The 13,346-nt window shown below is 52.6% G+C and overlaps 1 protein-coding gene across 1 annotated transcript in view; it reads left to right on the top strand.

Annotated features, from left to right (window-relative positions):
• Positions 1-13,052, top strand: part of PLEKHF1 (pleckstrin homology and FYVE domain containing 1) — a 36,448-nt gene extending 23,396 nt beyond the window's left edge. The window contains exon 3 of the mRNA XM_045442615.1: positions 10,963-13,052. The gene's annotated coding sequence lies outside the window, so the exon portion shown is untranslated. The remainder of the gene's footprint in view (positions 1-10,962) is intronic.
• Positions 13,053-13,346: the final 294 nt, after the last annotated feature.

The following is a 13,346-nucleotide window of genomic DNA, read 5'->3' as shown; positions in this document are numbered from 1 at the left end:
AGGCATGCAGGGCAGGTAACCAAGGTCCATGCCTTCCTCACCAGGGCTGGGCAAGTGGTGCCTTGTCCCTCAACCTGGGACCCTTAGACCTGCTCTCCTTGTACCTCCCCACACCCAGGACTGGGAGAGCATGGCTGCTTCCTTGAGCCCCAAGGTGTTAGGTACAGCCTGTAAGGACCCAAGGGCTCGAGTGGCCAGCAACCTTTGGAGGGCTTTCATTCATGCAGATTCATTGCTCTGTGCCATGCCAGGTGCTGAGGACACAGCTGTGAGTAACACAAGGTCCCTACTCTTAAGGTTTCTCCTCTGGCGGAGGAGACAGGCACAGAAGCTGGTGCTGTAGGTCCTAGTATGTGCTGTGATGGGACAGGGACTGAGGTATGACATAGTGGGCAGGTGGAAGGCAGCACGCCGCAGAGGCAAGCTCCCTGTGATTGGTGAGAGAGTCAGCAACGCCATCTGGGGAGATGGTGTTCCAGTCAGAGGGAATGACAAGTGCAAAGACCCTGAGGAGGAGAGGAGTCCATGTGTTCTGGATCAGCATGGCTGGATTGAGGCCAGAGAGGTGGCAGGACCAGCTCGGATGTGCCGAGAGCCACTGGAACCTTCAGCAGGGCAGCACGTCTGCTCTCGGCTTTCAAGAGCTTGCCCTGACAGCTGTGTGCAGATGGCTGAGGCAGAGAGAGGGGCTGTACAGCCCCCCAGACCCCTAGGATCCCTGAGACAAGGAACTAGGTTCCACTGAGGCCTCATCTGCCTGTGGTGGTGGGTGGCAGACAGCTGGCCTTGGCTGTCTCCATCTCTTCCTAAAGAGCCGGCCCCTCCCCTGTTCTACAGGATGTTCTGGATGACTGCAGATGGTGCATCAGGAAGCTAAATAAATGCCATGGGCTGAACTTTGCCCTGGGCCAGTGTGTGAGGTCGAGTGATGACCAGTGCCCCTGGCCACTAAAGCACAAAGGGGAATGTGTTGGGAGGAAGCAGGGCCTCTCAGAAAAGAAGATCTGGGCCCAAGAAGAGAAGGGGATGCCTCAAGAGACCCCATCTCTCATTCTTTTACGTCTGCTCCCCTCCAGAGACAACCTTGTCAGCCTGGCTTGGGTCAAGGGTCAGGCCAGGCCCTGCCTCCAGCCACCCCTGCCCCAGGCTGTTCTGAAAAGGGGCTCGCTGTCCACCAGGCTTCTGGGTTCTGCGTTCTCTCACCTGCCTCCCCAACAGGTGCGGTCCTGAAAAGCTCTGGAGTTGCCCCAAGCCAAGGCCACACAACTGACCCTCGCCCTTGGCTACCACTCCACCCCCACACATGCAGGAGGTCAGGAGTCCTCAGGCTGAATCGATGCCTCTGCTCTTCACAATGTTCCCTTTCCCCAGAATGAAGCTTGAGGTCTGGCTGCAGGACTGGGTGTGCTGGGCCTACATCCCAGCCTTCCTTCTCTCCTGGGGCTTCGCTTACAAGGCCTGGCAAGGGCACGGGAACCGGCTGTCCTGCCAGCCAAGTGCTCCCGTCTACCGCCTGGGAATCCTTCCTCCCAGCTGCGCGTGGACTTGGAGTGCCTGCCAGAGGCTGATCCTTCAGCCTGGGGAGGGGCCTCTCTTGCCCCTCCTCCTGGGAGATGGAGATGGGCCGGGGGAGGTTCTGAGGACCAGGCCCATGCCTATGAGGGGCACTGGAGCCCCCCACCACCTCAGCATTGCCTGAAGTGCCCTTGTGGCATCAGCCCTGACAGAAGTCGCTCCAGGTGGAAAGTGGAGTCTCAGCAGTGACCTCATGGCATTTGGGGACTGACTGACAGGCAGGCCCTTTAGAGTTTGACCTGCCCCTGGGCAGGGATGCGGCGCTCCCGAAGGACTCTGAGGATACTGAGGGAGGCCTCTGCGGGCAGTAAGCCAGTGACCCCTCCCTGGAAGTTTTGACTATTGGGATTTTTAGGTGCTGAGTCTTCTTAAATAGGGCCCACCTGCATGGGTGCTGGGCACAATTGCCAGAAGCAGGGAGTCAGGCAGGGGGTTGACAGGACTGGAGGAATCTTATCCCTCCTTGATGATGGTGGGGGCAGTGGTACTGGTGCTGGTGGTGACAGCACGTGTCACTTTCTGAGAGCCGTCTCTCAGTAAGCCATCTATCAGCATCAGTCTCAGGAAGGCAGAGCCAGGTTACATAAGGCCATCCTGAGTCTGAAGGGGATGTGGCCTGAGTCCTGAGAGAAGGATAGACAAAGCCAGGAGCCAGAGCTCCCAGAACAGCTGTGTGATCAGGGAGGGCTTCCTGGAGAAGGTGGTGTTTGGTTGAGCCTCAAGGAAGTCATGACTTTATCAGAAAGGATGGTAATCTCTATTAGGACTGGAACTCTGGGTCGTTTTATTAACTGCCCTCCTGTCCCTGGCACTTAACATTTGTTGGTTAAATAAGTGAATCAAGTAAGAAATGGGGTTGAAGGCGGGGCAGAAGGGATGATAATGAAATGCTCATTGAGCCTCACCTCTGGAGCCTCCAGTCAAGGTGCTGGATGAGAATTGTTGGCCCTGGCCTCTTTCTGGAGGGTTGGGGACCAGCACTTCCCCCCAAACACTGACCTCTGCCCTGTCAGCAGGGGCAGGAAGTTCCTTTCCACCCCCTTCCAGGCAGAGCTTTCTGCAGACGTGATGTTAAGACCAGTTTGCAGGGGGACATCATTCAGGCTGGCATCAGAGGATTTCAGCTGGCCGGGCCTCTCCCCTGCCTCAGCCTGTTCTTGAGGACTCAGCTAGAAAGAGGATGCAGGGGACATCAGGGCCACTGCTGGACTCAGCTACCGGGCAGACTAGGAGTGACTGCAAGGCTGACCCAGTTCTCAGCCAGGATCCTGGAGCTCGTAGGCCATTCTTGCAAACTGAGGCAGCCACTTCTGCTGGCCTGCCTCTGACCCGGCCTTGCAGGAAGTAACCCTCCTGAGGGCTGTGGGCAGGGGAGAGGCCACCTCTGAGTCGGGCTTTTCACACCTGGCACCAGCAGGCTCTGGGCTGTCTTCCTGCCTGTCTTTGCACCCAGGCTCCCATGTCTGAGGGGAGGGAGCCCACGAAGGGGCCCACCCCCTCGACACATATGCTCTGCCTTAGCCCTGAGCAGGTTCAGAGACCTGTGCCGGGATTTCAGATGTTGGGGCTGGGTCCACGAGCCACAGGAGGAATTCTGCGTCACCAAACCCAACAGAGCCAGACCCCAGGCTTCTCTTCTCTGACTTTGCCAACTCTGAACCCAGCATCTGCCTTTGTCCATGAATTTGGGCCTCCCTGTGGACCCCAGTGCTGCTGCCACCTCTGCTCTGCAGCCTTCCTGGTTGTCCCAGGGCAGCATTGACTGTCCCATCCACACTCCCAGAGCACCTGCAGCCTCTGCTGTGGCTCCCACCCTCCACCTGTCACGAGGTGTCTGAGTAGACCTGTGCCCACCAAAGCTGGCCTTGGAGTCCAGGCTGCTTGAGGGCAGGGGGACCACTCATTCACCATTCACCTACAGCCCTCACATTCTCAGCAGAGTTCTGCAGATGCCTTTCTTTGAAGGTGGCCTTGAGACTTCCCCTAGCTCATGGAGGATGATGGCAAGATGCTGGGGTCACTGGGGCCTCAGAGCCCCTGTGTCCGAAACTGACTCCACCGGCTTCCCCTAACCAGCTAATCCTGTCTCCACTGGTGCCCGCACCCAGGCCTTTGAGACAGACACTGGGGGGTCTCCTGACCCTTCCCTTTCCTGTCCCCCCACTCTTGTACCTTTCCAGGCAAGCCGGGCCCAAACTGAGGGAGCCTGTGGTGCACGGGGGGCACCGAAGGAGCTCCTTTAGGGCCCTGGGGGGAGTAGTTCAGGCAAGACCACAGAGGGGCATGGGCCAGACCCCACAAGATAGTCTTTATCCCAGCAGAGAGGGAGCCCTGTGCACACACGTGCACACACACACAACTTCCACCCCTCTCAGCCTCCCTCCTAGTTTCCCAGACTCCCCATGTCAAAGCCTCAGACTAGCTTTTGGAGCAGTGTGCAAGGGAGGAATAGGGAGTAAGGACGGTTGCGGGGAGGGTGTCACACAAGGAGAGTGAAAACCCAGGGAGGCTCTCAGGAGCAGCTCATGTTTCCTTCACTGTTTGGGCAGGGAATCTGAGGCCCCAGGGGCAGGTGCACCCCTGACATGAGTCAGAGTCAGTGCCAGATGAGAGGCTGTGGCCAAAGCATTGTCCCATGTCCCTCCCAGAGTCCTGTCTCCTGCCAGCTCCCTTCACCACCACAGAGCCCAGCTCTGACTGAAATGTTCCAATGCAGAAAACAGAAAGGCAGGCGGGCAGGCAGGGAGGGAGAGAAGAGGGGTGGGCGAAGACCAAGCCAGATATTTCTGGGCAAAAACAAGGGGAAATTTCAATCCCTGGAGTGTCACTTCAGGGGGTCTGGCCAAATGTTTTGACCCCAAAGAACAGACTTTCCGGAGAACGGTTTCTGCCCACTGTGGCTCCAAGTTGGGAGGGAGAGGAGTCGGGTGCCTGAAGCCAGTGCTGGTGCTGCCCATTCTTTCTCTGCACAGCTGGGTTTAACAGGACCCCTGGGTGCCCACAGCAACACCCAGGGCTGTAGAAACCCAGGGTTCCAGGATTCTGGAACCACACACACACACCCCCCACAAGTTTTCCTTTGTGTGTACAAAAGGAAACTTTATGCGGTTTGCAAATTGCCAACATTCTTAAAATGCCAAAATGCCTTCCTTTGTATTCCAACCAAGCCTCCTGGGGTCCCCACCCCCACCCAGGAAGTAGATGAACCCTCTCAGCCTTGGCCCAAGCCAACCACTTGCTAATCTCTTTCCCTAGGCTTGGGCTGGAGCTGGTCTAAAAGAGTGGAGTCAAGGCAAAGGAGCTCAGTGAGAGGGAGTCTGGGCGGGGGCTGGGATGCAGTCATCACCCCCAAGACAGGCCCAGGCTCCCCACATCTTCTGTTCTGCACTTGTGTCCTCACCTTGAAACACTGGCCTGCTCACAGCTCCTTGCCCCCTGCTGCTGCAGTGGGTTCATGGGGTGGTGGGCGCCCATGGCTCACCTGTGCACACGTTTCTCCTTCGGGTGCTCACACTCTGGTGTTTCCTGGAGTGAAGTGATACAATTGTATATATTGGTCTCTACTCCCAATTCCTGGCACAGAGCTCCTGAATACCTTGGAATTTCCCAGGTGACAGGAGTGCCTTATGTCCTAATGCAGTATTTAGTGGACAAGACCAAGCCATGATTAGAAGCTTGGAACTTTCAGTCCCACTCCTCATTCTCCAGGAAGGGGAGAAGGACCAGAAACTGAGTTAATGATCAGTCACGATGATGGTTCCATAAAACACCCGGAAGTATGGGTTCAGAGAGACTCTGGGCTGGTGAACGCGTAGTACTGCTGGAAGGGAGGTGCGCTGGGGAAGGGGGAAGGTCCACACCCCTTCCCACGTACTTGCCCTACACATCTCTTCACCTGGCTGGTCATCTGTGTCCTTTATCATATCCTTTATAGTAAACCAGTAAATGTTTTTCACCGAGTCCTGTGAGCTGTTTTGGCAAATTATCAAACCCAAGGAGGGGGGTCATGGGAACCCTGACCCAGGTGACACCCTGGGACTTGCAATCGGCGTCGGAAGTGGGGGCAGTCTTGTCCGTGGCATTTGCACTAACTCCAGGGGGACAAGGTCAGAACTGAATTGAATTGTAGGACACCCAGCTGGTTGTGGGGAATTGCTCGGTGTGGGGGAGAATCCCCACATGTGCTGTCAGAAGTGTTGTGAGTGTGATAGGGCCATGAGAATAAAGGCAGTCACAGGCGTGTTTCTCACACACCCCTGGGGAAGCCTTCTTCCTTACTTTTGGCCACGGGCTTTAGTACAGCTGAGCCATCCACATCCTGGCTCTAGGAGTGGGCACAGGACCCAGGTCTGGACAACCAGCACAATTGGGAAGCCTAAGGGCTGTGAGGGTCCATATCCACGTCTCCCACCTGCACAGAGAGGAGTGGCCCTGAGTCACATGGCAGGGAGTGGCACCCCGGCTCTCAGGAGGGCCCAGGGAAAGGGAATGGGGCCCATGTTCATCCCACGATGAGGCTGTGGCAAAGACAGTGTGCAGATTTCAATTCAATTAGGGAGAAACCCACCCAATGATGAACAGCTCCGAGATATGAAAACAGAGCATTCAAAAGCACAATGGACACAGTGATTGTTTCCTTTATTCAAGTCACAGACAAAGCGACATCTCACTCAGGCAGCCTCAATGTCTCACAAGCTGATTATCACATGAGTCAAAACTCTGAGGAACAAACATAATTCAGATGCAAACCTGATTTGGGGAAACAAAGCCCGTCCAGTCCCCATCAAGTTAGGACAACAATGACGCAGAGACACTGAGCTCAGCAAGGATGTACTTTCTGAGAGTACCATGTCCTCCACTGTTCGGTCCAGGGTATGTTGAACATCGATCTCCTCTCCAAAGGTCAAGGAGTAAGCAGTTAGGAAAATCGATATGTCTTCAGAGCAGTACAAGGAGGAAATTAGCATGGGGCGGGGCATGAAGTTCAAAAGTGGGGGCAGTTGGCCACGTGGGGTACCCGCTGGGACATTTGGGTTTTTTATCGAAGTCTAAGCTATATCCAGTAAAGTGCACAGATCTTAAGTGTTCAGCTCAGACTCCACACACACACACACACACATGGGTGGCCCACACGAGCAGCACCAAGGTCAAGATACAGAGCATCTCCAGCACCCAGAAGCCTCCCTCAGATTCTTCCAAGGGTCCCTGCCTCCGAGGGACTGGTGTTCACGTAAGTTTTCCCCTGTTTTTTTTTTTTAAACTTCATATAGATAGAATCATAGTCTAAGTTTTTGTTGTTGTTGTTCAGACTTCTTTGCTCAAATTCTGTCTGTAGGACTCTCCATGTTGTGGTAAGCATCTGTCTGTACTTGGTGTTTTGCATTGTGGTGGAATATTCTATCTGGTGGGCCCTCCACAACCGTATGTCCTCTCTACTGTGGATGGGCGTTTGGGTTGTTTACAGTTCCAGGTCGTCACGAAAAAAGGGGCCATGCCCATTCTGTAGACGTCTTTGGTGGACAAAGCTCTCATTTCTGTCAAGGGTATGATTGGGGTGGCAGTGCTGGGCCACTGGACATACGTACGTGCAGCTTTAGCACATGCTGCCCGGCTGTCCCCTGCAGTGGTTGAGCCAGTTTGCACCCCCCAGATGTGGGCTGCAGATGCTCCACACCTCACCAGCCTCACCAGCACTGCGTTCTGTAGGGCTCTCTCACTGCAGCGACTCTGAGGAGTCACCTGGAATGCAGCCTGACTCCGGAGCTCACCTCAGCGGGCTTGTGGGATGTGGCCTTTCCTTGTGCTCAAGAGAAGCCGGTGTGGGAGACTGAGGTGGTGCTGGTGTTGGGCCTGCACATGAGATGGAAAATGAAACCCCAAGGAAGCCCATCGGTGTTATTTTTATTCATTCATTCAACAAGAGCCCCTTGAGTACCTATAGCACTGGGGATACAGCTATGGAGCTGTATCCTTCCCCTCGCAGAGCTCACACTCGTGTAGAGAGACAGACCACAAGCACAACTGGAAAATATATTATACTCTTTCATACCTCTGGGGTCTTTTCCAGCACTAGGAATATTCCCAACCAAGAGGGGTGCACTATGGAGGCACTCAGCCTGCCCCTTGTTAGTTCAGCTCTGTTGATGAGCCTTTTTTCATTCGGTTTCTGAAGAGATAATCTCAACACCCTTCTCCTTGATGTAGATCCTGTAATAATGGAGTATCTGAGAAGGATTGAGTGTACAGATAACAACACAGAGAGGGGGACGGTGAGAGCTGGGTGGCTACAATTTCAGATCGAGTGGCCAGACAAGGCGTCACTGAAAAGGTGTACTTGGGTCAAGACCTGAAGGAAGTGAGGCAGATATTTGGGAGAAGAACATCCTGGGCAGAGGAAGCAACAAGTGCAAACGCCCTGGGGTGGAGATGTCCCCAGGCTGGTGGAGAAGCACGGAGGAGGCCGGGGTGGCTGGCAGAGGGAGAGAAGGGGAGAGCTGCTGGAGATGTCCAAGGCTGGGGAGACAGAGCAGGGCCCTGGAGGCATCGTAAGGACTTTGGCTTTGCGTGGAGCGAGATAACAGGAGTCATGGGAGGTGTTTCAGCAGAGAAGCACGCCTGACTCACCTTTTAGCAGGACCACTGGCTGCCATGGACTGGACTCACGGGGGCCGGGAGGGCAACCTGGGAGCCGCTAAGGAGGTGGGAGGTGATGATGGCTGGCACCAGGCTCCGTGCAGAGGTGCTAAGACATTAAATACCGATATATTTGCAGGTGGGACCAACAGAATCTGCCAGTGCATTGGATACAGGTTGTGAGAGAAAGAGGTCAGTGCAGCTGCAAGCGTGAAGCTCCTGCTTTCTGAGACAGAGAAGGCTGGCGGCCAGCCACCAACCAGTGGTGGTTGTCTGTCGTGGTTTCTGAGTGGAGAGTGTGGGTATCAGGAGCTCAGTTTCTGAGCGGAGAGTGTGGGTATCAGGAGCTCAGTTTCGGCTCAGTTGGAGACTGAATGCAAAGTTGTACGGGAAGGACTAGAGCGCAGGCGAGAGTCTGGGCTGACAAACGCTGTTGCACACGTGGACAACCCCACAGGACAGACCGGAGGCCAGAGCCGCGGAGGTGGAGGTGGAGATTGGGGAGCAGCCGGCCAGGCCGGAGGAGGGCCTGGAGAGCGCGGCAGCCAGCAGGGGGCCCAGCTGTGCCAGACGCTGCCCACGGGGGTCATCGGGTGGCATGAGGACCAAGAGCCAGCCTGTGTTCAGTAACGTGGATGTCACGTGAAGTGGTCGCCTACAATGTGGCTGCTGTGACAGGAGAACATTTAGTGGGGTGGTAGGAGCAGAGGCCCACTGGAAAGCTCCCGGAGAACAGAGCCAAACTGATGAAGTCATCTGAAGAATTCCATTGCAAAGGGGAAGAGAAACGCAGCAGTGGCTAGAGATGGAAGAGGTGCTTTATGTATGTATATATATATATATATATATATATGTTCATGTTTCTTCATTTTTGAGAGATAGAGCGCAAGTGGGGGAGGGGCAGAGAGAGAGAGAGGGGGAGACACAGAATCCGAAGCAGGCTCCAGGCTCCGAGCTATCGGCACAGGGCCTGACGCGGGGCTCGAACCCACAAACCGTGAGATCATGACCTGAGCCGAATTTGGTCGCTTAACTGACTGAGCCACCAAGCCGCTCCCAGAGGTGCTTTTTAAACAGCTTTATTGGGATATAATTCACATCCCATAAAATCTATCTGCCCTTTAAAGTTTGCCGTTCACTGATTGCTAGTATATTCACAAGATTGTGCACCCGTTCCCACTATCTAATTCCAGGAGATTTTCACCACGCCAGAGTGGAACCCCACACCCATGAGTGCTCACTGCCCGTTCTCCCCTCCCCCGGCCCCTAACAACCACCCATTTGCCTTCAGTCTCTATTCTGGACATTCCACATGAGTGGAATCGTACAATATGTGGTCTTTTGCAACTGGCTTCTCCCACTTAGCATCTTCCCACGTTCATCCCTGTTGTAGCATGTATCGGTATATGATTCCTTTTTATTGTTGAATAACATCCCATCGCATGTTTCAGACAATGTACATACCGCATTTTGTGTATCCATTCATCAGCTGACAGACACCTAGGTTGTTAACCCTTTTTGATTCTTATGAAAAATGCTGCTAATGGACATTCACATACAGGTTTTTGTGTGGACATGTTTTCAGTTCTCTGGGGTATATACCTAGGAGTAGAATTGCTGGGTCATATGGTAACTCTATGTTTAATATTTTGGGGAACTGCCAAACTGTTGTCCCACACCCATGAGATCATGATCTGAGCCAACATTGAGAATTGCACACTTAAGTGACTGAGCCACCCAGGTGCCCCTGGACAAGGCTGGTTGTTAGTGGCTGCAGCAAGCAGCCCTCTTGCTGAGGATGGTCAGGTTCATCCAGGGAGAAGGTCTTTAGCCACACACCAGACCTGCTTGTTATCCCAAGATACAGAGAGAAAATGCCCTTGCCCCTAAATCTAATTAGAGAGGGTGAGGAGGGAGTTACCAGCAAGTCCTCAACCTTCCAGTGCCCCATCTGTCTCAGTGGCCTTGGGCTGCCACAACAAAGTAGCAAAGACTGGGTACTCATCAACAATGGGCTTGTACTTAATGTAAACAATGGACATTTATTGCTCACTGTCCAGAAGCTGGAAGCCCAAGATGACAGTGCCAGTGTGGCTGCATTCTGGTGAGAACTCTTGGCTTGCAGACAGCTGTCTTTCCACTGTGTCTTCACAGAGAGATAGTGAGTGAGGTCTCTGATGTCTCTTCTCATAAGGGCACTAATCCCATCATGGGTGTCCCGGCCATGGTCTCATCTAACCCTGATTACCTCCCAAAGGCCCCACCTCTAAATGCTATCACATTGGGGGTTAGGGCTCCAGCCTATGAATTTGGGGAGCACACAATGCAGCCCACAACACCATCCAACCTGCTCTTGACCTCTAACAAGGACCTCAAACAAGCCCAGATCCTGAACTTCAGAACAGAGAAGGGACAGAAAGAGGTTCCCGGCCCTTTGCAGGGAGATGTCCATGTCACTGGCGACCCAAGTGGAAAAGAAAAATCTTTCGTCTTTACATTTTCTATTATGTATTTTAGAGAGTTGTGATGCCTGATACAGTAGCCACTGGCCACATGTGGCTTGACATGTGGCTAGTCAGAAAGGAAATGTGCTATAAGTATAAAAACTATACACTAGGTTTCAAAGACTTAATATTTTAAAGGAAGGAAAATATCTCAATAATCATTTATATCAATTACAAGTTGATAATATTTGGTCTATTTGGTTAAGTTACATTATTAAGTGAATTTCATCTGTTTCTTCTTGCTTTTTAGAAATGTGGCTCACATTTGTGGCTTGTGTTAGATTCTGTTGGCGAGACACTAGAGAGAAGACCCCACATCCAAAATGGTTCCCGGCATGGCTGACCTTCCTGCCAGAGTCCGTGGGTACAAGTCCCACATGCCTGGGGTGGAGCTCAAGGAGTTCATGTTACAGTGGGGCCATGCCTCTGAGGAGGTAGGGCCCCCGGAGCACGCTCGTGAAGACTCAGCCTCGAGTCCAGCCCAGGAGGCAGCCCCAGGGAGCTGGGGACCAGGCTGGTCCTTGTGTGGTTTAGGGACAGGTAAAGCACTCACACTTTGTAACACTAGAACGCCCGTGGGCACAAGATGCCCACAACGCAGGGCCTCTTGTCTGCTGCACACTGCTTCTTCTGAACCATGCCCTCACCGCTTTGGAAGCCTGGAGGGTCACCAGCACCCGTTAGAATTTGTCTTTTTCTTTATTCCCCCCAAGCATGGAAGGGTGAAACGGCTGTAAGGTAAACAATGTGTATGGAGAAGTTCTAGCGAATTTCATATACCCATCCCCATTTACTACTTATTAAAATTGGCTACTAGTATTCCATTATATTGCCCACATATGCAGTTTGACTATGTCCCTGTTGCTCAGCACTGGGGCTGGTTCCCTTTTCTCCTGCTGCCATAAACAGCAGTGCTATGAATATCTTTATCCTTTTTCCATTTGAATTATTTTATTGTAATGTTTTCCCTGAAGTGAAATTTGTTGGCTGGAAAGTGTATACAATTTTATGGTTCCTGTGACTTTTTTTCTTCAAATCACTCTCCCAAAAGACTGTATCACCAAGTATTTCCTCCAGCACTCTGTGTGTGTGTGTGTGTGTGTGTGTCTTCCTGCAGCCCTGCCAGTTCTGGGTTTGATCATTTGTATTTATTTTTACCAATTAATTGTTATGTAACAGAAGCTATTATCCTGGCATTTGCTTTGCAAATGAGAATGAGTGAAGTCCTTCCCTTAAAACTCATACAAATTAAGTAAGTAGCCATCACCTCTGTAGTTTAAAGAAACACTTTTCGGCTCCTTCTGTGTGCCAGCACTTGGGATACCCACAGCTGCCCTGAGGCTACAATCCAGCTGGCCGGCTCGAGCTTCACCTCTTGACCCACCGTTATCAAATAGTCCAAGAAGCCTCCTCCGGTTAATAAAGCCATTTACCTCCTCCCAACAAACTGAAAACGCATCAGTCAGCCCCCTTTCCCTGTGTGGTTTAGATGAATCCTGGCATTTCTTAATTGCCATATGTTGATTGTTCAGGATTGAGACACATTCTGGTTTCTATGCAAAAAGATTGCAGGAGACATGGCTGATGTTCTGTTCATGGCTTATTAAAACCTCAGGAAGACCCTAGCCGCCCTCCCAAGGGGAACTCAATAACAGGCATCCTGGTGGAGCCACGTCCTGGCCGGTCAGGTAACCCAAGAAGGCTGGGAGGGAAACTGACAGAGGATGTGCATACTTGACCACTAGATGGCACCTCTAAATAACTAATGGGGAGAGAATTGCTTCCTTCCAAACCTCCAGCCCCATTCCTGACAGCCTCCCCACCATGCATTGCAACACACCCCAGTCGTGTTTACTTCCAAGCCAGACATCTCAAAAAAAATAAATAAAATAAAAAAACAGAAAAATAAAAAAGTTCATTCTTGCTAAAAATACACCATCTGCCTGTGAAAAATCTTGCCCGGCGCTGTCATGTCAACACCCAAAGCAGGTTAATAACCGGCCCAGAACAGATGGTTTCTTTTTATAATTACTGGGTCCCCCCCACCACCAGCAAGGCTTCTTCCTCAGCTGCCTCCTTACCCTGCTGGCAGCCCCCTAGTGTTTCCTGGCCACCCCGCTGCCACCACCCAGCCAGCTACTGCCCTGCCAGCCACAGGGGGCCAGCCCATTGCCAGCCCTCTGCTCAGGCCGTAGGACCCGGGGGCTTTCAACACCACCTGGGAAGACGGCCATCAGGAGGTCACCCCAGCCTTGTCAACCCCACTATCAAAGAAAAACTAATCAAGCCAAGATGTCAGTAATCACTCAACAAATAAAGTTTAAGACACTTATTGTCCTATTTCTGGGTGAGGATACAGTGAGATGTGCACCCTCAAACCCTGTTGTGGGGAAAGCAGATTATTAACACTGACTATCTAGAAAGAATTTTGACAGAATATAACAGCTTTAAAAAATATTGCATACTGGGGTGCCTGGGTGGTTCAGTCTGTTGAGTGTCTGACTTTGGCTCAGGTCATGATATTACGGTCCATGAGTTCGAGCCCCGCGTCGGGCTGTGTGCTGACAGCTCAGGGCCTGGAGCCTGCTTTGGATTTTGTGTCTCCCTCTCTCTCTGCCCCTCCCCTGCTAGTAC

Source organism: Leopardus geoffroyi, chromosome E2 (genome assembly GCF_018350155.1).
Source record: "Leopardus geoffroyi isolate Oge1 chromosome E2, O.geoffroyi_Oge1_pat1.0, whole genome shotgun sequence".
NCBI classification, from domain to species: Eukaryota; Metazoa; Chordata; class Mammalia; order Carnivora; family Felidae; genus Leopardus; species Leopardus geoffroyi.
Note: the sequence above shows the minus strand (reverse complement) of the source record. Positions and strands in the feature narration are given on the sequence as shown.